At 35.7% G+C, this 23,446-nt stretch overlaps 2 long non-coding RNA genes and 1 pseudogene across 2 annotated transcripts; 2 read left to right on the top strand and 1 right to left on the bottom strand.

Moving 5' to 3' along the window:
- Nucleotides 1–9,292, bottom strand: part of LOC110888356 — a 67,337-nt pseudogene extending 58,045 nt beyond the window's left edge.
- Nucleotides 9,293–11,167: 1,875 nt separating this feature from the next.
- Nucleotides 11,168–12,654, top strand: LOC110892130. Its single transcript, XR_002565853.1, has 3 exons — nucleotides 11,168–11,585; nucleotides 11,739–11,915; nucleotides 12,568–12,654. It is a non-coding gene; the product is annotated as an uncharacterized LOC110892130 (long non-coding RNA).
- Nucleotides 12,655–19,668: 7,014 nt separating this feature from the next.
- Nucleotides 19,669–21,098, top strand: LOC110892129. Its single transcript, XR_002565852.1, has 3 exons — nucleotides 19,669–20,021; nucleotides 20,175–20,351; nucleotides 21,012–21,098. It is a non-coding gene; the product is annotated as an uncharacterized LOC110892129 (long non-coding RNA).
- The last annotated feature ends 2,348 nt before the right edge of the window (nucleotides 21,099–23,446 follow it).

The raw sequence follows: 23,446 nt of genomic DNA, 5'->3' as shown, positions 1-23,446 counted from the left end.
TCGTTATAGCTTTGATTATTAGCAAAAAGTCAATCCGTTGTTCATATAGTTTGACTTTTCGATTAAACAAAATTGGCTCTGTCATTTCTCAAATTGAAACCACTTATAAGTTGGTATTTATGTGGGAAACAAACCCTCAAAAGGGTATTCTCCGATTCCCACTCTAAGCATGCTATTTGTCGAGTCAAAGATGTTCTTAAAAAGTCAACAGAAATCGTTTTTGCGGAATATAGCATAAATGGTAATGTAGATGACATGCAATCAGTTTGATCATCAAAAATAACTTATAATGAATATAAGAATGTGTTTTATCATAATCAACTCGACAATCTTTAGTATAAACACGAATCGGAACCGAAAGTCTTGTAAAACGACTTTTTCGTTGACTCTCGATTCGGATCCGTGCATGCATGTTTGAGATCTGTATTAGAGTTTATTTTTGACCATTTTTATTTTAGTTTAACTCTCTGGAATTTTCACAACTTGAGTCTATGCTTAGCCGGTTCATATGCATGTTTCCGATTATGCTTAAAAGTTGACTATTTTGCCTTTTTTGAAATAAAACGTGATTTTTGGAAAAGTGAAAGAGTAGAAATCTTTATTTCTAATTTATAATCTTGCACCGAAAATTTGAGATCAGTTGGTGGTCCAGATTTTGAGTTATGGCCGATAGCGTAAAACCATATCTTTATGTTTAATAAACGGCGCATTTAGCGTATAACCTAATTGAGGCCACTTTTTGATATAAAACTTTTTACCCACTGATGTTATATAATATTTTGGGATTTTTGATGATTTTTATTTGATTTTTGGCTGATCGTATCATAGATTGCTAAGTCGATTCGGTTAATGCCGGTTTTGACCGTTTAAGCCATAAAATGAGTTTTATACATCCTTTTGACCCCAAACCTTTTTCTACTAATTTTATTTGTTAAATATATTATTTTGAGCATTCTGGAAATATAAAAATCTCAGCTTTCTTTTGAAAACCCGGAAACGGCTCTAAATCGCATTTTTAAGCGTTTCTAGCGCATAGTAAGCGTTATACTCATATTAAACATATAAGACTCATACCTACTGATGTATTTAGCATATTTTCATATAATAACAGTAAGTATAAGATTTTGAACTCAGATTTCCAGTTTTGACATTTTTAGCCCTTGTGAAATTACTAAAATATCTCTACGGTGCATAGTTTGATTTTTAAATGATAAGTTTGGTATATGGGTCATACCCTACTGTTATAATATGCCAAATTAAGTATATGTACTGTATAAATCAGACCCGAAACCCAGATTTCCAATTTAACTCTTTTATAACATTTTAAATGACCAAAATGCCCTTCTAAGGCATAAATTGAGTTTAAAATTATTCGGGGCATAATAGAACATAACTTGCTGATATTATATCACATTTAAAGCATATTATCTCAGGGAACTTGCATATGACTCTTTTGGTTACCCGTAACGCCCTTTTTGCGTTCGGTTCGGTTTACGTAACTAGTTTGCGTAAATTGACCGAAACGGGTCAAACGTTATCATTTTTATCTCAAAATCCAGAATGTATTTAGTATACGCATATTATACAAGTATTCAAACTTGTCGGGTCTAAATCACATTCTATCCGGTCTTTCGCTTAATCGTGCGCTTGTACCGTATCGTCCTTAAAACTAACCGGTCTAAGCTAAAGCTTAAATAAAGACCCATTAGGAATCTAATAGGTTATTATAAACCTTTGTTCCAGAATAGGAGGCCTAGTAAAAGCTATCTACACTTACCAATTGTGATTCATACTTACTCAGGTAAATACATTTTAACTTATTTTCCCTATACGGGCTTGGGGTACGGTATATAGAATACCGCTTGATCGAGCGTTCAAATCTTGCACCCTTGGGTATGCAATTGGAATAGTTTGTCCGGCTCGTTTAAACAGTCTTGTTTTACTTTAAGCATTTGGGGGGTTATTGACCGTGTCCCGGATATCCTTGGCATTATCTTACGAGATGGCCACGACCTGAGCATGGGGTGTAGGCGTACACTCGTCATGTATAACTCATTAATGTGGTGTGTCAATTAATCTTTAACCCGGACAAGATCCCGGGCTACCGAACGTACGAGTTGCATGTAATTCGTTCACAAGTTTATATTGCATAATTATCCCAAGTTAATAAAAATATTTATGCCATGTGCATTTAAATCAATTTTCAAATCTTTTTCAAAATGAGTCAGTTAATTTGTATTTACCAGTGTAAACTGACGTATTTTCCCAAAAGGTTAAGTGCAGGTACTATACGTACTAGGCTGGCTGTTTCCTAAAGAGCGTCCACAATAGTCTCGCAAGCTCGGACGACAATAAACTGTTGAACAATTTATCTTATTTTATTTGATCCGCCTGTGGATCCGTTTCAACTACTTGTGATATTTATTATTACATTTTAATTAAAGTTGAAATGAATCTATTTCTGCTTCCGCTGTGCATTATTATATTATGTTGTTTGTCTATGACGACGCCAACTACGTCACCATACCCCACACCGGGCCCACCGGTGACACGTGGAGATCGGGGTGTGACAGAGCCAACCACCCGTAAGAAACCAAACACCACTCATGCACCTTTACGGTGGACGTTTCCGAAAACCACCCAGCAAGTGGCACCCACTGTAGGCCAAGAGGCAAGGCAGGTAGCCAAATGCACAAAGCGATTCCCATAACACATCGGGCGATGCGAATGCCAACGACTATAAGGGCTACAAATTGTTCTCACTTATTCGATGACTCCTACTCAGTTTTCGATAGCCATGATAATTGCGATCCAAAAGTCATTATCAGGTTAGCATCGAGGATTGGGGTTCAATGACATATTATACACACTGACGAAGCTAAGCCGTCTGGTGAATGACATTGCGTTCCAGCTCTCAGCTTCCCACATAAATTTATTGGATCCCAAGCATCATGACATTTAAATGTTTATCAAAAGCCAACCAACTGAACCATCTGTGCCAAAATAGCCATCAGCAACCCATGTTGAGCACTTCTTTGGGTCGATGATAGATATTGGGTGTGTCCCAAATCCACAACAAGCAAGCAACACCCCAATAGGCAGATTCCACCCGCTTGAACTAGCAATTGCGGGATGGCTGTGCTGCCGGAATGTTACCTTAAAGCAAGAAACCTTGTGCCATCATCGGTCCAGACCATAGCCAACATGGTTGTTGGCAAGCTCGAGGGACTTTCCCCATAGGCACGCTTTCCTGAATACCTATGGGGCCATGCAGGAACTACGTCGGGTCGATGATAGATATTGGGCGTGCCCCAAATCCACAGCAACCAAGCAACACCCCTATAGGCAGATTCCACCCGCTTGAACTAGCAATTGCGGGCTGGCTGTGCTGCCGAAATGTTACCTTAAAGCAAGAATCCTTGTGCCATCATCGATCCAGACGATACCCAACATGGTTGACAAGCTCAAGGGATTTTCCCCATAGGCACGTTTTCCTGAATACCTATGGGGCCATACAGGAACTAAGCCGGGTCGATGATAGATATTGGGCGTGTCCCAAATCCACAGCAAGCAAGCAACGCCCCTATAGGCAGATTCCACCCGCTTAAACTAGCAATTACGGGCTGGCTGTGTTACCAGAACGTTACCTTAAAGCAAGCATCGTTTTGCTATCGTCGGGTCGGGCCTGAACATGCCTTGATGTGGGGCGCTTCCAAGGCAGCATGGCTTGTTTACTAGGCAACATGCTGCAAGGTGTGAGGCATCGATCGATTAATTAGAAAACGTCGTCGTCGCTTGTAGGCATCGTGTGGGGCATTTACAAGGCACCGGGCTTGATTTATAGGCAACGAGGCTTGGGGAGACCGACGTCGCGCTTGTATATGCTTTAAACCTCGCGTCTCATGTGCTTCTACCTTGCCCTTGCTTGGGCACAGGGGTTGCTCAAGCCCCTGGTCTCCCCTATATATACATTTTTCACAAAAAGTAAAGTGACAAACATACATTAATTTTTCGAGGAATCATAATTTTCGAGGTTTGTTGGTCGTCGGGGCACATTCACGAGTCGTTGGACATGAAATCACGAGTCGTTGTGCGAATGGGCAGGCAGCTGGGGCCAAAGCATGGGTCAGTGTGCTAGTTTTCTTGGCAACATGGGGGGGGTGCTTGTTCTCGGTCATCGTTGGGGCACTTGGGCTGTTAGGCGCGCGCGAAAAGGGCTGGGCACCCCTTGTTCTCGACCACGAGCCTCATTTGGCTTGGCCGCTGGCATGCGTTGCCCGGGCATGGGCTGCTCAACACCCACCCCTCCCCTATATATACATGTTGCACGAAAAGCTAAGTGACAGGAACATATATTAAATTTTCGAGAAATCATAATTCTTCAAAACCCCATCAAACGAAGTCGGATTGGCATGACATTTTGCGTGAGACCTCGGTAACGTGTTTTAATGGGTTCGAATGGAAAAAAATTCAGTTTTCTTGTCCCAAGGGCCCGTGGGCCTGGCTTGGTCGGCCCGTGACGCTTGTTTGGTGTGGATTATCTGTAACGCCATGAAACAACGTCAGATCATCCCAAAACTTTATTTGGCTATTGAAGGGCCCAAGTAGGTTCGTTTGGGGTCACGGGCCGACTTGCTCGGGTCAAAACGTGGACCGAGTTCGGGTCCGGACCGCGCGACCGTGTGGTTCAACAATAACCGTATCAAACGAGGTCGGAATGACACCAAACTTTATGTGAGCCCTCGGGACTATCAGATGGTGGCCTTGGGAAAGAACAAGCTAAATTCGGGCCCATGGGCCTGCGGGCCTGGTACATTCGTTTTATCGGGATTCTTCGTAACACCACCAAACGACGTCGGATCGCCGAAAGTTGACATGGTTGTTCATGTGCATTGTTAGGGTGGTCGCAGGCCACGACATCACGTTTCGGGTCAACGTGCTGACCGGGCCTTGTTCGGGCCCGATTTCGCTAGGCCATAGATCGGGCCCGTTAAACTCGTATGGATACCAAACTTTATATAGGTTGTTTCACAGGCATTCTTATGGTGGTATCGGGTCACGACTTCACGTTCTTGGGTCAGTTCTTGTTCGGGCCAGATGTGTTGTTGGGCCTTGTTTGGGCCCGATGTGTCGTTGGGCCATGGATCGTCCCTGTTGTACGTCGGCTCGCCACGAAACTTGACGTGGTTGTTCACGGGCAATGTTAGGGTGGTATCGGGTCACAACTTCACGTTTTAGGTCAAAGTGTTGACCGAGCTATGTTTGGGCCCGATGTGAAGGGGTTATGCTAATTCGGTCGCACGACGCGACGAGATGAAAGTACAACTATAAATTGGACGTGCATGGGACTTCAGAACTCGCTCAAAAATTTTTTTTCTCTCTCGATACTTTGCTGTTCTACCCACAATACTCGGAGTGCTAAAACTCTACCTATAATCAGGGTAATAACTCGAATCACTGGTATGGTACTTTGTCCGATCGATTGAAACCGTTCCAACAGATGTTTAAGTGTTGCCTGTATATAGCTATATTTTGTCATTCGTTGTGGGTTTTGATCTCGTGATTCTCGTTAAAGTTGAATTGAGTTAATACACTAATACGTGTGCGCTGTGTGTTTAATTAGGAAACTAGACCTTAACCAGCGGGCTAGTATAGACACCTTAAATCTGCAATGTGAGTAATTCTATTTTATTAAATGCTTTTAAAAATCTAAATGTTTTCTAGTTGTATTTACAGTGATTAAGTCTTTGTATTCTGATATTACAGCCGGTATGTGAGGTATTGTATACATTACTTGATAAGCTTTATTATTGGATAAAGGGTTATCCAATAGTAATATGACCACAGTCACCGAAATGGGCGAGTGACAAGTATTGTGGATAATTGAAAGATATAAGCAAATATAAAAACTCTTAGTGCTGTAAATTATAACAAATGTGTTTTGTACAACTAAATGAACTCACCGGTATTTTTCGCTGATCAAATGTTTTAAAACGCGTTTCAAGTGATTTACTGTAAAGAGAAGAAATAGTGATATGAAGCACTCAAGCTTAAATAAATGGCTATGTAAACGTGAATAAAACGTGTTTTTGTAATCAAGGATTTATTCAAGTGAAAATCCTTTATGTAAATATGGGTTTTACCCTACAGTTATGAAATGAAAATTTCGGTGTTTTGAAACTCTAATATTTTTCCTGACATCCGGTCCTGATACGTTTTCCCTGCGAATTTAATAAACACCGGTAGGGTCCCGCCCAGTGTAGGGTCGGGGGCTGTGATACTATATTAGTCATATGTGTACCTGCTGCATTGTTTTTTCAAATAGCCAATTGTTCTCCATTAACTTTTTACAAATTGATTGACAAACTTCTGTTTGTTGCGGGATTGAACTTCGTCCAAATTCATCAAAACTTATGTTAAACCATTTATAGACGTCTCTGTGAATTGCATGATATCTACAGAGAGAAATAATCAACTATATTTGGATAAATGAACAAAAATTAAAATCCAAAATCAATTGTTCAATTGCCAATGGTTTGTGGTAATTTCATCACACATATCAAATAACATGAAACACATGAAGTTGATTACTTATCGCACATCTCTTTCGGAGTGTAATTCTCTTCCAAAGCTTTGGTCTCGGTGGCTGTTCCATACTCATCAGTTCCACAGATGTATACAGCGTTGCACCCCCTCAATCGACAAAAACGTGCAAACACATCCTCACTCAACACACCTACAGTAACAAAATTAGTTCATTATTAACGATCACAGCGTGCAATTCAACAACAGAAACCTAATTATATATATACTTAATTACAACTGATGACAAAATTATATGTATATATACTAAACACACCTACAAGTAACAAAATAAGTTCACACTTCATCGTTAACGATCAGTCGATCACAATTTACAGTTCAGCAACAGAAACCTATATGTATATATACTAAACTTACAGCCAGTGACAATTTACAAGCATATATACTATACACACCTACATGTAACAAAATCAGTTTATCGTTAACAATCAGTTGATCACAATCAGTGGCGAGTCTTAAGATTTCCGACGGGGCAAGCATATATACCATACACACCTACATGTAACAAAATCAGTTCATCGTTAACGATCAATTGATCACAATCAGTGGCGAGTCTTGAGATTTCCGACGGGGGGTCGAAAACGTATATACCTAAAAAAATTATAAAACCGAGAGGTCGAAAACGTATATACCTAAAAAATTCTATACGAAAACTACATACTGGGCACTACTAAGCAAAAAGTTCGAGGGGTCGGGCGCTCCCCCGCCCCACTATGTTGTGCCCCTGATCACAATTTACAGTTTAACAACCTAAGTATATATGATATACTAAACATACAGCCGATGACAAATTACATAAGATTAAAAAAAAAGCATAAATCAAAGTTTAAGAATCTTTTTTAAATGTTTACATTAAAGTTAATATACTTAGTCTTTTTAATTAATATTGTTCACATAAACCTGACCTTCTAATCTATATTAATGTTTCTTCAAAGTTTTTATTAAGACGTTTTCTTTTAAAATACTTTGAAAATCATTTAATTTTTATGTTAAATTTTGTTATTTATTGTAAATAATGGATAAATCATTTCAATGATAAATAAACATGTTAATGTTCTTATTATAAATATTTAACAATCAAGAAAAAAAATTTATAATTTTTAGTAGCATGGGTTAAACATTTAAACAACTTAAACTTAAACATAAAAATATATGGATTTGGCCTACTATTATAACTTATCAGTTCGGTTATTTTCGGTTATTGAAAATGGTTCTCCGAAAACCGAACCAAAATTTTCAGTTATTAAATATCCGAAAACCGAACCGTCGGTTTTCGTTTCGGTTCAGATTTGAGTTTTTTGGTTACGGTTCGGTTATTTCGGTTTTCTGCTCACCCCTAACACGTATATACACTAAACACTGTTGCCTTCATACGGTTCGGTTATGTTCTTATTATATACATGTAACATAATTAGTTCATCCGATCAATTAATGTACAATTTAAAGTTCAACAACAGAAATATCTACAGGTTACAGTTCAACAACAGAAATATATACAACTGTTGCCTTCATAGGCGTTGTGGGCCCTATATGTACTTAACTTTTGGAACAAGTTTGATAAACCCTATCTATATAAAAAACCCTAGAAAACCCAATCTCCCGACATTTTTTTTTTTTAAAAAAATAACACATGTAATATACATGTTTTTAAGAGTTTTGGGCCAAAAAAATCAAAAAAGCGCCGAAGGGATAATTTAAAAAAAAAAAAAAATTCAGCAACTTTCAGCATTTTTGTCTAACACATGTTAGGCACTGAATTTTGTTTATTTTTTTTTAAAAAATCCCTTCTGCGCTTTTTTGTTTTTTTTGGCCCAAAACACTCTAAAACATGTATATTACATGTGTAATTTTTTTCAAAAAAAAAAAATGTCGGGAGGTTGGGTAAAAATGGGGGGAGATTTGGGTTTCCAGAGTTTTCTAAGAATTTGAGGGTTTTTTGTCTAACATTACCCTAGTACAGTAAACATATTTGATGTGCTTGTTATTTGTTTATCATCTTAAAAAAATAACCTATTTGCCGCCATAGGTTAATTTAGACCGAACCACCCCCCACACCTATAAACTAAACCCTTAACCCAAATCTTATGGCTAAATTACATGTTATGTTGCATATGTGCACTACTATAATAGTAGTATTAAAGAAAGACGACACGTTAAATCTTTTGTTTGTTTCGAAAAAATATGATCGAATATACTCGAATGAAAGATAAGAAATTTTTTGATCTTATCGTGCAATTTAAAAAAAAAATAATAACATACGAATTCTATCTAAAAAGTTATATATATTTTTTATTTCAATTTTGGTTCTCCTTCATCCTCCCCAACAGTTTTTAGTGGTTTTCACTTTTGAGTGAGTTTTTTAGTTTTTTCAAGTTTAACTAATTTTCTCATGATCCTCTCCTTATATAGGGTGCTAAACTTACAGCCGATAATGTTTCCAAGGTGAGTAACGTTGTTGACGTACGGCAGATCACTGGTGATGAGTATGTTTCTTTTGCCCGGAAGCTTCGGTGATTTCGGAACGTCGCCGGTGAATATATCAGCCATCGTAAACCGCCGGAGAATTTTCAAGGGTTTTGACTTTTGATTGAGAGAGAAGATCGTTCGTTACTGCTGCTATTAGCGTAGTTTCTTTGTTGTAACTGAAACAAAACTCGTATATGAATATGACCATACACCGAGTTATAGATTCTGCTTTTCACAAAATTGAATGACAATAATAAAAAAAGATTCGTTAGTATATTTACTCGATAAAAAATTAAAATAGTACATAACAAAAAAAGATTCGTTATTATATTTACTCAATAAAAAATTAAAATGTTACATAACATGTGTATATTAGTTCTCTTCTACAAATTTCGATGGGTTAAATTTATAACTAATGTAATCGGGATTAAATTGATAACCAAAAGGAATTATAATATATATCGAATAAGTTAGAAGGTGCACTAGTGCACGCTTGTTCGAGTTGTGTTTGGGCACAGTTCCGAATGAGGTTCCAAGGGAGCAACGTGCTTCCTTGACGGGGGTCCGGGGGGCAACGCCCCTAAGAGCAGGGTCCAAGGGGTGGCAGCCCCTGGCGGGGGTCGAGCCGCCTATGGAGGCATTTTTTTTTAAATATAAAGATATCTACCGCTGGTAGTTACTCATTCCTAACCCTAAATTTCTCAGATAGTTTTGGTCACAAGTTCTTCTAGTTCATTCATGAAATTGCAATACACGCATAGTGTGTTTCGATTTCTCACTCAGACTTGAATCCGATTGAATTATTCGGTAGAACCATTAAAATAATTTGATTTGAGAGTGATTACACACCTCTCTGATTATCCATGGTATACAAAATTCCCAACATAATATTTATAGGGTAAATTACTCTTTGAGTCCCTGTGTTTTAGGGTTTTAACCACTTAAGTCCAAAATCAAAATGTTTAATGTCCCGAGTCCCTATAGCCACTTTTCTTAACCATTTGAGTCCAAATTTTTAACACTATTAGAATTTTTTGTTAAGTATTGTTAAATGACCAAAATACTCTTATAGTTAAAAAATAAAAAAATAAATTATTAGTAGATTTTTCTCTCTCTCTTTATATATCTTTCTCCCCCTTATCACTTTCTCTCTCTCTCTAAACATTTTGTACCCTTCATCTCTCTCCCATCTTTCTTTCTCTCTCTAGACCACCTGCATCCCCCACCACTATCAACACCATCACTGTCACCACCACACCACCCACCAATGTCTTACCACCGCTATTGAAAACCCTCCACCACCGTCTCACCTCCACCATCAACACCACACCACCAACCACCGTCTCACATCCACAATCAACACCACACCACCCACCACCGCTGCACTTCCACCGTCACCACCTGCAATGCCGACCACTAAACAGATCTGGCAACTCCATTTAAACAGATCTTCAATTTTCAGATTGTCGCAACATTTAAACCGCACAGGTCTGCAAAACCCACGGTGGTAGAGGTATGGTGGTGATGGTGGTGAGGTGATCTAGGGTTCATAACATCCCAGGCCCTAACTTTTAGTCCATAACAATCCACACATATAAATGCTCCTTATTAGTTCACTTAGGAGATCTAGGGTTTATTGTATCTTCTTCATCAGCACCTGTAACATCCGTCAAAATGGGTGTTTATCTTATATTTACTTTTTTTTAAATAATCTATTATGCTTCTTTATACAATCAACCTATTATCATTTACTCTTTTGTTCTCCAATCAACTCATTATATATTATTTTTTTATTTTAACCTACTTTTATAATACTTATCTTTTTAACTTTTAATCAAATCATGTTTAACAGATTGTTTGATGTTTGTGTATATGCTAGTAGAACTAATTTATGATTAAACAAGTTTTAGTATCAAGTATAACTTATCTTAGAATAACACCATTTAAAACAATTATGGGGGTTAATAATACAACGATGAACTATTCTTTTGAATCATTACTATATTTTTTTAAAGAAAAATTAATAGTAATGATTTAAGAGTTGAAATATAATTAAGAGTAACTTTGTAAATGACTGTATATGTGATGCCATATCCACTACTTGGATTTCTGGTGCACATTTTATAATTTCTTTAATTATATAAGGAGGTTAGTAACAATTTAATTGATCAATAATGGGCTGTAAATTCCGCGTTCCTGTTTCAAACGCTTATGACCCTTTGACTCCTTGTATTACACATGCAATCACTCATAAGTATTCCTTAAATTGCGGACCGTACAAAGGCTATAAAACCGAAACCTTTATCACCATCTTTTCTTCACCACAAGCACATCTCGACACCCTTTCTGTTTCGATAAACACCACCACAACACCATCACGTAAACGACATACCCACACATCTCGACCCCACAACACCTTTCACGAGAAAAATACACGTCGCCGGAAACCTCAATCAATCGCCGGTGATCGGAGAAGACGACCATAGTTTTTGACAGGAACCACTCCACTCGATTCGGTATCCCTCTTTTCTTTTCTTCGACTCAATTTACTTCTGTTATATGTGAACCACTAACAGTGTTAACCAAATCCGAGGAATTACAACAGAAGTTTTTTTTTTGTTGTTTTGTTCGTACCTTTGTTCAACTCACTGTTCTTTCTTCAAAACCAGGAAGATGATCCTGATGACTCGCATAAACGAAATCAAAATACCTTTTCGAATAACCCTCACACTTGTCGGAGCGAACAAGGTTTCTGCCGAAGCGAACCTAGCTCGCCGAAGATCGGAGGCGACGTCGGAGACACGCCGGAGACCGTCGGGAGAACCGCGACCCGGGGTTCACGTCGGGTATAACCCTTTAACTCAAGCTATTTGTTTTCTTTTATTTCTATACTAATGGATCAAGCGGATGAATAAAGAAAACGATTTCGATCAGAAATGTGATTTGTGTTTGTGGAGTTATATTCTAAGTGTTCTAAACAAAGAAGATGATGAACTGTTACTCATGTCGCCTTTTTTTTTTAATCTTTTGCCATCTTCAACAAATTACAAAATTAGTCCCTGTTTGCTTAGATCTTTTTTTTTACTGTTTCACTTTTTTTTAAATCAAATTTACCCTTTGTTAAAAACAATAAAATCCCTTGATTAAATTCAGTTTTTATTATTCTATTTATTTCTTCTATTTTTTTATGAAACCTTAAACATTTATTAATAACCTGAATAATTAACAATTAATTTCAATCCTTTTCTTTTTTAAAATTCGTTATAATCCATATCGATAACCCCCAAATAATTTTCAATAGTTCCTTTTCTTTCTTTCTAAGCTAAAATTAATTAAATTACCAAACTATCTTAATTTTATTGATGAGTTAAATTCTAATATTTAAACAATTTGGAAATCTCAAATATTAGGGATATCGTCTAATTCATAAATATTAGGATTGTTTATATTAACCAATAAATAATAACAAGTTCGTTATGTGTTATTTCAAATATTTAGGATAATCACTTACGTTCGTTCTCTTGGATTGTTCTCAAATCTTTACTCGTGCAATATTACAAGAAATCGCAACGCAACCAATGTGAGTATACATGACCCATTTTCTATTTTATCACATGTTGGGTGCTGTATGCGTTTCTATATGAAACACACTATGTTAAACATTTTTGCACCCTCAATCCACATTTCATGTGAATCTATTTGACTCATGTTAATCACGTTATGCTACTGTTAAACATTTATGACTGTGTGTTCATTAACTTTGTAAGCCTCCCCTAACAATGGCAGCGCTGTAGGTTGAGAAACGCCCCTCCCATAATATTATGGGTATTGTTAGGTTTATTCTATGTTACTCATTTACCACCCTTCTAGGGTTAGGCTATGTTAATTGCGTTAAACTTTGGTTTGAACACATAGATTTCATCGTTACGAGTATAACTGTTAATATGAAATCATATAGTCACGTGGATTTGAGCATGTTAATCTATTTCAAACATATTATACTATTATCAAACTTGTATACTCGCCAACATGTTTTGTTGACTTTATTTTAAATGCATACTGCAGGATGAGGAAGTCAAGATTTGAAGAAATGAATAGGATGGCCTAGAAACCCACTTTTGAAATAAACTATGTTTAATGTTTGTTATTTCCTTTTATGACAATGTATGAAACTTTGCAATTTTAATAAATGAAACTTAATTATATTGTCACATGTAGTGTTATGATGTTTTGAGCAATTTGTTCGTCTCATCCCGATGTTTCCGCCATCGGTTGGGGTGTGACAGATTGGTATCAGAGCCATAACTATAGGGAATTAGGTAGAATTGCTATACTTTTCCCTAGTCTATAGTAGGAGTACTCTGATACCAGATTGGTATCAGAGCCATAACTATAGGGAATTAGGAAAAGTAGGAATGCTTTTACCTAGTCTATAGTTTAGGAGCTTTCTCATTTATTTGCTGTTTAAGACAATATTCCCTTCTCTCTTCCTTGCTTCCCTCTATTCTTTTGGACTTCTAATATACAAGCCTTTCTTAAGGCTAACACAATACACACATGGAAGCTTTGAAGACACTCTTATAACACAATCGAAACGATTCATCCAAAATAGGGGTGATTCCCACATTTGGTGATGACTTTCATTCAGCTATGCTTTGAATTTTGCACGAAATCTACCCTCAAGGTAGGAGTGATATCCAAATCTTGAAGGGAATTTCCATTTCATATTCTAGTGGACCCTTATCTTTTGATAAGTACCAACCACACTAGGGTTCGATGTTATCAAGTTAGAGGTGAAACTCGCATCTTGTTAACTAGTCCCACTCTTCGATTTTCAATCTCGCCAAAGTTTCGATTTCCCCAATCGATTAAGGACGTGTAGTAACTGGAAGGACAAATATCGTTAATCGCTTCTCGATGAGAGTATTTGTCTATTAGGCCAAAGCACGTTTCCTTAATTCGAAAAGGACTTCGATTTACTTTGGAATAGTCATATGTTACGTTCCGTGACAATCCACGTTTTATGTTAAATCTCTTTTATGCTATCTCAATTTTCATGTGTTTTACATTTGTACGTTATATCATTTCAATTTAATACATGCATACTAATATGTTATACTGGATTCGTGATTATTGGGTTATTCTTATGTGATGAACTTGTCTTTTAACCCACACCTTAACATGTATAGCACTATGCGTAGTGCTATAGGAGTAGCGCCCGCCCGTATTCTAGTGGTCATGTTAAGTTAACGACATTACACCCTCTTCGTTGCGACGATGTTGGGTAGTCAACATTGCGGTACACGATGGGTTGACCTGTTTATTCACATGCCAGTGATACGTTAATCTGGTTAGCTAAGTGTGTCATGTGGATTGTTCTACATTTTTATGCTAATACTCATATTCTCAAGCTTATATCAACAAGATAAGAGTGATTTCCTTACCTTGATTAGCTTCGCTCAATTTTCAACTTCACCAATGAGCTAGGGGTGATTTCCTTACCTCAGAGGTGGTTGCCAACTCTTTTTCGTTCTCAATGAAACTTTATATTTGAACGTTACATTCATTTCAAGTTTGGAGACACGAATCGCACTATCTTCGCAATCTAAAACAAATAATATTAATTTTCTCGTGAATAAACTAAATTTATGCTGTTTTCATTATCTATGTTACACTACGTGAAATTCATTATGTGAAACTAGTTGAATATTTGCTATGTGAAACTATTTGAAACATTATATGTTATGTGATTCATTCATGAAAATAATTTCCTTAAACAACCATTATGATCAAGTCTCATCTATTTTTTTTCTTTCGAATCTTTAAAAGTCTTCCTCTTAGATTTCGAGGACGAAATCTTCTAAAGTAGGGGAGACTGTAACATCCGTCAAAATGGGTGTTTATCTTATATTTACTTTTTTTTAAATAATCTATTATGCTTCTTTATACAATCAACCTATTATCATTTACTCTTTTGTTCTCCAATCAACTCATTATATATTATTTCTTTATTTTAACCTACTTTTATAATACTTATCTTTTTAACTTTTAATCAAATCATGTTTAACAGATTGTTTGATGTTTGTGTATATGCTAGTAGAACTAATTTATGATTAAACAAGTTTTAGTATCAAGTATAACTTATCTTAGAATAACACCATTTAAAACAATTATGGGGGTTAATAATACAACGATGAACTATTCTTTTGAATCATTACTATATTTTTTTAAAGAAAAATTAATAGTAATGATTTAAGAGTTTAAATATAATTAAGAGTAACTTTGTAAATGACTGTATATGTGATGTCATATCCACTACTTGGATTTCTGGTGCACATTTTATAATTTCTTTAATTATATAAGGAGGTTAGTAACAATTTAATTGATCAATAATGGGCTGTAAATTCCGCGTTCCTGTTTCAAACGCTTATGACCCTTTGACTCCTTGTATTACACATGCAATCACTCATAAGTATTCCTTAAATTGCGGACCGTACAAAGGCTATAAAACCGAAACCTTTATCACCATCTTTTCTTCACCACAAGCACATCTCGACACCCTTTCTGTTTCGATAAACACCACCACAACACCATCACGTAAACGACATACCCACACATCTCGACCCCACAACACCTTTCACGAGAAAAATACACGTCGCCGGAAACCTCAATCAATCGCCGGTGATCGGAGAAGACGACCATAGTTTTTGACAGGAACCACTCCACTCGATTCGGTATCCCTCTTTTCTTTTCTTCGACTCAATTTACTTCTGTTATATGTGAACCACTAACAGTGTTAACCAAATCCGAGGAATTACAACAGAAGTTTTTTTTTTGTTGTTTTGTTCGTACCTTTGTTCAACTCACTGTTCTTTCTTCAAAACCAGGAAGATGATCTTGATGACTCGCATAAACGAAATCAAAATACCTTTTCGAATAACCCTCACACTTGTCGGAGCGAACAAGGTTTCTGCCGAAGCGAACCTAGCTCGCCGAAGATCGGAGGCGACGTCGGAGACACGCCGGAGACCGTCGGGAGAACCGCGACCCGGGGTTCACGTCGGGTATAACCCTTTAACTCAAGCTATTTGTTTTCTTTTATTTCTATACTAATGGATCAAGCGGATGAATAAAGAAAACGATTTCGATCAGAAATGTGATTTGTGTTTGTGGAGTTATATTCTAAGTGTTCTAAACAAAGAAGATGATGAACTGTTACTCATGTCGCCTTTTTTTTTTAATCTTTTGCCATCTTCAACAAATTACAAAATTAGTCCCTGTTTGCTTAGATCTTTTTTTTTACTGTTTCACTTTTTTTTAAATCAAATTTACCCTTTGTTAAAAACAATAAAATCCCTTGATTAAATTCAGTTTTTATTATTCTATTTATTTCTTCTATTTTTTTATGAAACCTTAAACATTTATTAATAACCTGAATAATTAACAATTAATTTCAATCCTTTTCTTTTTTAAAATTCGTTATAATCCATATCGATAACCCCCAAATAATTTTCAATAGTTCCTTTTCTTTCTTTCTAAGCTAAAATTAATTAAATTACCAAACTATCTTAATTTTATTGATGAGTTAAATTCTAATATTTAAACAATTTGGAAATCTCAAATATTAGGGATATCGTCTAATTCATAAATATTAGGATTGTTTATATTAACCAATAAATAATAACAAGTTCGTTATGTGTTATTTCAAATATTTAGGATAATCACTTACGTTCGTTCTCTTGGATTGTTCTCAAATCTTTACTCGTGCAATATTACAAGAAATCGCAACGCAACCAATGTGAGTATACATGACCCATTTTCTATTTTATCACATGTTGGGTGCTGTATGCGTTTCTATATGAAACACACTATGTTAAACATTTTTGCACCCTCAATCCACATTTCATGTGAATCTATTTGACTCATGTTAATCACGTTATGCTACTGTTAAACATTTATGACTGTGTGTTCATTAACTTTGTAAGCCTCCCCTAACAATGGCAGCGCTGTAGGTTGAGAAACGCCCCTCCCATAATATTATGGGTATTGTTAGGTTTATTCTATGTTACTCATTTACCACCCTTCTAGGGTTAGGCTATGTTAATTGCGTTAAACTTTGGTTTGAACACATAGATTTCATCGTTACGAGTATAACTGTTAATATGAAATCATATAGTCACGTGGATTTGAGCATGTTAATCTATTTCAAACATATTATACTATTATCAAACTTGTATACTCGCCAACATGTTTTGTTGACTTTATTTTAAATGCATACTGCAGGATGAGGAAGTCAAGATTTGAAGAAATGAATAGGATGGCCTAGAAACCCACTTTTGAAATAAACTATGTTTAATGTTTGTTATTTCCTTTTATGACAATGTATGAAACTTTGCAATTTTAATAAATGAAACTTAATTATATTGTCACATGTAGTGTTATGATGTTTTGAGCAATTTGTTCGTCTCATCCCGATGTTTCCGCCATCGGTTGGGGTGTGACAGATTGGTATCAGAGCCATAACTATAGGGAATTAGGTAGAATTGCTATACTTTTCCCTAGTCTATAGTAGGAGTACTCTGATACCAGATTGGTATCAGAGCCATAACTATAGGGAATTAGGAAAAGTAGGAATGCTTTTACCTAGTCTATAGTTTAGGAGCTTTCTCATTTATTTGCTGTTTAAGACAATATTCCCTTCTCTCTTCCTTGCTTCCCTCTATTCTTTTGGACTTCTAATATACAAGCCTTTCTTAAGGCTAACACAATACACACATGGAAGCTTTGAAGACACTCTTATAACACAATCGAAACGATTCATCCAAAATAGGGGTGATTCCCACATTTGGTGATGACTTTCATTCAGCTATGCTTTGAATTTTGCACGAAATCTACCCTCAAGGTAGGAGTGATATCCAAATCTTGAAGGGAATTTCCATTTCATATTCTAGTGGACCCTTATCTTTTGATAAGTACCAACCACACTAGGGTTCGATGTTATCAAGTTAGAGGTGAAACTCGCATCTTGTTAACTAGTCCCACTCTTCGATTTTCAATCTCGCCAAAGTTTCGATTTCCCCAATCGATTAAGGACGTGTAGTAACTGGAAGGACAAATATCGTTAAACGCTTCTCGATGAGAGTATTTGTCTATTAGGCCAAAGCACGTTTCCTTAATTCGAAAAGGACTTCGATTTACTTTGGAATAGTCATATGTTACGTTCCGTGACAATCCACGTTTTATGTTAAATCTCTTTTATGCTATCTCAATTTTCATGTGTTTTACATTTGTACGTTATATCATTTCAATTTAATACATGCATACTAATATGTTATACTGGATTCGTGATTATTGGGTTATTCTTATGTGATGCACTTGTCTTTTAACCCACACCTTAACATGTATAGCACTATGCGTAGTGCTATAGGAGTAGCGCCCGCCCGTATTCTAGTGGTCATGTTAAGTTAACGACATTACACCCTCTTCGTTGCGACGATGTTGGGTAGTCAACATTGCGGTACACGATGGGTTGACCTGTTTATTCACATGCCAGTGATACGTTAATCTGGTTAGCTAAGTGTGTCATGTGGATTGTTCTACATTTTTATGCTAATACTCATATTCTCAAGCTTATATCAACAAGATAAGAGTGATTTCCTTACCTTGATTAGCTTCGCTCAATTTTCAACTTCACCAATGAGCTAGGGGTGATTTCCTTACCTCAGAGGTGGTTGCCAACTCTTTTTCGTTCTCAATGAAACTTTATATTTGAACGTTACATTCATTTCAAGTTTGGAGACACGAATCGCACTATCTTCGCAATCTAAAACAAATAATATTAATTTTCTCGTGAATAAACTAAATTTATGCTGTTTTCATTATCTATGTTACACTACGTGAAATTCATTATGTGAAACTAGTTGAATATTTGCTATGTGAAACTATTTGAAACATTATATGTTATGTGATTCATTCATGAAAATAATTTCCTTAAACAACCATTATGATCAAGTCTCATCTATTTTTTTTCTTTCGAATCTTTAAAAGTCTTCCTCTTAGATTTCGAGGACGAAATCTTCTAAAGTAGGGGAGACTGTAACATCCGTCAAAATGGGTGTTTATCTTATATTTACTTTTTTTTAAATAATCTATTATGCTTCTTTATACAATCAACCTATTATCATTTACTCTTTTGTTCTCCAATCAACTCATTATATATTATTTCTTTATTTTAACCTACTTTTATAATACTTATCTTTTTAACTTTTAATCAAATCATGTTTAACAGATTGTTTGATGTTTGTGTATATGCTAGTAGAACTAATTTATGATTAAACAAGTTTTAGTATCAAGTATAACTTATCTTAGAATAACACCATTTAAAACAATTATGGGGGTTAATAATACAACGATGAACTATTCTTTTGAATCATTACTATATTTTTTTAAAGAAAAATTAATAGTAATGATTTAAGAGTTTAAATATAATTAAGAGTAACTTTGTAAATGACTGTATATGTGATGTCATATCCACTACTTGGATTTCTGGTGCACATTTTATAATTTCTTTAATTATATAAGGAGGTTAGTAACAATTTAATTGATCAATAATGGGCTGTAAATTCCGCGTTCCTGTTTCAAACGCTTATGACCCTTTGACTCCTTGTATTACACATGCAATCACTCATAAGTATTCCTTAAATTGCGGACCGTACAAAGGCTATAAAACCGAAACCTTTATCACCATCTTTTCTTCACCACAAGCACATCTCGACACCCTTTCTGTTTCGATAAACACCACCACAACACCATCACGTAAACGACATACCCACACATCTCGACCCCACAACACCTTTCACGAGAAAAATACACGTCGCCGGAAACCTCAATCAATCGCCGGTGATCGGAGAAGACGACCATAGTTTTTGACAGGAACCACTCCACTCGATTCGGTATCCCTCTTTTCTTTTCTTCGACTCAATTTACTTCTGTTATATGTGAACCACTAACAGTGTTAACCAAATCCGAGGAATTACAACAGAAGTTTTTTTTTTGTTGTTTTGTTCGTACCTTTGTTCAACTCACTGTTCTTTCTTCAAAACCAGGAAGATGATCCTGATGACTCGCATAAACGAAATCAAAATACCTTTTCGAATAACCCTCACACTTGTCGGAGCGAACAAGGTTTCTGCCGAAGCGAACCTAGCTCGCCGAAGATCGGAGGCGACGTCGGAGACACGCCGGAGACCGTCGGGAGAACCGCGACCCGGGGTTCACGTCGGGTATAACCCTTTAACTCAAGCTATTTGTTTTCTTTTATTTCTATACTAATGGATCAAGCGGATGAATAAAGAAAACGATTTCGATCAGAAATGTGATTTGTGTTTGTGGAGTTATATTCTAAGTGTTCTAAACAAAGAAGATGATGAACTGTTACTCATGTCGCCTTTTTTTTTTAATCTTTTGCCATCTTCAACAAATTACAAAATTAGTCCCTGTTTGCTTAGATCTTTTTTTTTACTGTTTCACTTTTTTTTAAATCAAATTTACCCTTTGTTAAAAACAATAAAATCCCTTGATTAAATTCAGTTTTTATTATTCTATTTATTTCTTCTATTTTTTTATGAAACCTTAAACATTTATTAATAACCTGAATAATTAACAATTAATTTCAATCCTTTTCTTTTTTAAAATTCGTTATAATCCATATCGATAACCCCCAAATAATTTTCAATAGTTCCTTTTCTTTCTTTCTAATAATAAACGCTAAAATTAATTAAATTACCAAACTATCTTAATTTTATTGATGAGTTAAATTCTAATATTTAAACAATTTGGAAATCTCAAATATTAGGGATATCGTCTAATTCATAAATATTAGGATTGTTTATATTAACCAATAAATAATAACAAGTTCGTTATGTGTTATTTCAAATATTTAGGATAATCACTTACGTTCGTTCTCTTGGATTGTTCTCAAATCTTTACTCGTGCAATATTACAAGAAATCGCAACGCAACCAATGTGAGTATACATGACCCATTTTCTATTTTATCACATGTTGGGTGCTGTATGCGTTTCTATATGAAACACACTATGTTAAACATTTTTGCACCCTCAATCCACATTTCATGTGAATCTATTTGACTCATGTTAATCACGTTATGCTACTGTTAAACATTTATGACTGTGTGTTCATTAACTTTGTAAGCCTCCCCTAACAATGGCAGCGCTGTAGGTTGAGAAACGCCCCTCCCATAATATTATGGGTATTGTTAGGTTTATTCTATGTTACTCATTTACCACCCTTCTAGGGTTAGGCTATGTTAATTGCGTTAAACTTTGGTTTGAACACATAGATTTCATCGTTACGAGTATAACTGTTAATATGAAATCATATAGTCACGTGGATTTGAGCATGTTAATCTATTTCAAACATATTATACTATTATCAAACTTGTATACTCGCCAACATGTTTTGTTGACTTTATTTTAAATGCATACTGCAGGATGAGGAAGTCAAGATTTGAAGAAATGAATAGGATGGCCTAGAAACCCACTTTTGAAATAAACTATGTTTAATGTTTGTTATTTCCTTTTATGACAATGTATGAAACTTTGCAATTTTAATAAATGAAACTTAATTATATTGTCACATGTAGTGTTATGATGTTTTGAGCAATTTGTTCGTCTCATCCCGATGTTTCCGCCATCGGTTGGGGTGTGACAGATTGGTATCAGAGCCATAACTATAGGGAATTAGGTAGAATTGCTATACTTTTCCCTAGTCTATAGTAGGAGTACTCTGATACCAGATTGGTATCAGAGCCATAACTATAGGGAATTAGGAAAAGTAGGAATGCTTTTACCTAGTCTATAGTTTAGGAGCTTTCTCATTTATTTGCTGTTTAAGACAATATTCCCTTCTCTCTTCCTTGCTTCCCTCTATTCTTTTGGACTTCTAATATACAAGCCTTTCTTAAGGCTAACACAATACACACATGGAAGCTTTGAAGACACTCTTATAACACAATCGAAACGATTCATCCAAAATAGGGGTGATTCCCACATTTGGTGATGACTTTCATTCAGCTATGCTTTGAATTTTGCACGAAATCTACCCTCAAGGTAGGAGTGATATCCAAATCTTGAAGGGAATTTCCATTTCATATTCTAGTGGACCCTTATCTTTTGATAAGTACCAACCACACTAGGGTTCGATGTTATCAAGTTAGAGGTGAAACTCGCATCTTGTTAACTAGTCCCACTCTTCGATTTTCAATCTCGCCAAAGTTTCGATTTCCCCAATCGATTAAGGACGTGTAGTAACTGGAAGGACAAATATCGTTAAACGCTTCTCGATGAGAGTATTTGTCTATTAGGCCAAAGCACGTTTCCTTAATTCGAAAAGGACTTCGATTTACTTTGGAATAGTCATATGTTACGTTCCGTGACAATCCACGTTTTATGTTAAATCTCTTTTATGCTATCTCAATTTTCATGTGTTTTACATTTGTACGTTATATCATTTCAATTTAATACATGCATACTAATATGTTATACTGGATTCGTGATTATTGGGTTATTCTTATGTGATGCACTTGTCTTTTAACCCACACCTTAACATGTATAGCACTATGCGTAGTGCTATAGGAGTAGCGCCCGCCCGTATTCTAGTGGTCATGTTAAGTTAACGACATTACACCCTCTTCGTTGCGACGATGTTGGGTAGTCAACATTGCGGTACACGATGGGTTGACCTGTTTATTCACATGCCAGTGATACGTTAATCTGGTTAGCTAAGTGTGTCATGTGGATTGTTCTACATTTTTATGCTAATACTCATATTCTCAAGCTTATATCAACAAGATAAGAGTGATTTCCTTACCTTGATTAGCTTCGCTCAATTTTCAACTTCACCAATGAGCTAGGGGTGATTTCCTTACCTCAGAGGTGGTTGCCAACTCTTTTTCGTTCTCAATGAAACTTTATATTTGAACGTTACATTCATTTCAAGTTTGGAGACACGAATCGCACTATCTTCGCAATCTAAAACAAATAATATTAATTTTCTCGTGAATAAACTAAATTTATGCTGTTTTCATTATCTATGTTACACTACGTGAAATTCATTATGTGAAACTAGTTGAATATTTGCTATGTGAAACTATTTGAAACATTATATGTTATGTGATTCATTCATGAAAATAATTTCCTTAAACAACCATTATGATCAAGTCTCATCTATTTTTTTTCTTTCGAATCTTTAAAAGTCTTCCTCTTAGATTTCGAGGACGAAATCTTCTAAAGTAGGGGAGACTGTAACATCCGTCAAAATGGGTGTTTATCTTATATTTACTTTTTTTTTTTAAATAAT

The sequence above is a fragment of the Helianthus annuus genome, chromosome 11, assembly GCF_002127325.2.
Source record: "Helianthus annuus cultivar XRQ/B chromosome 11, HanXRQr2.0-SUNRISE, whole genome shotgun sequence".
NCBI lineage: Eukaryota > Viridiplantae > Streptophyta > Magnoliopsida > Asterales > Asteraceae > Helianthus > Helianthus annuus.
This window is presented reverse-complemented; position numbering and strand designations above follow the sequence as displayed.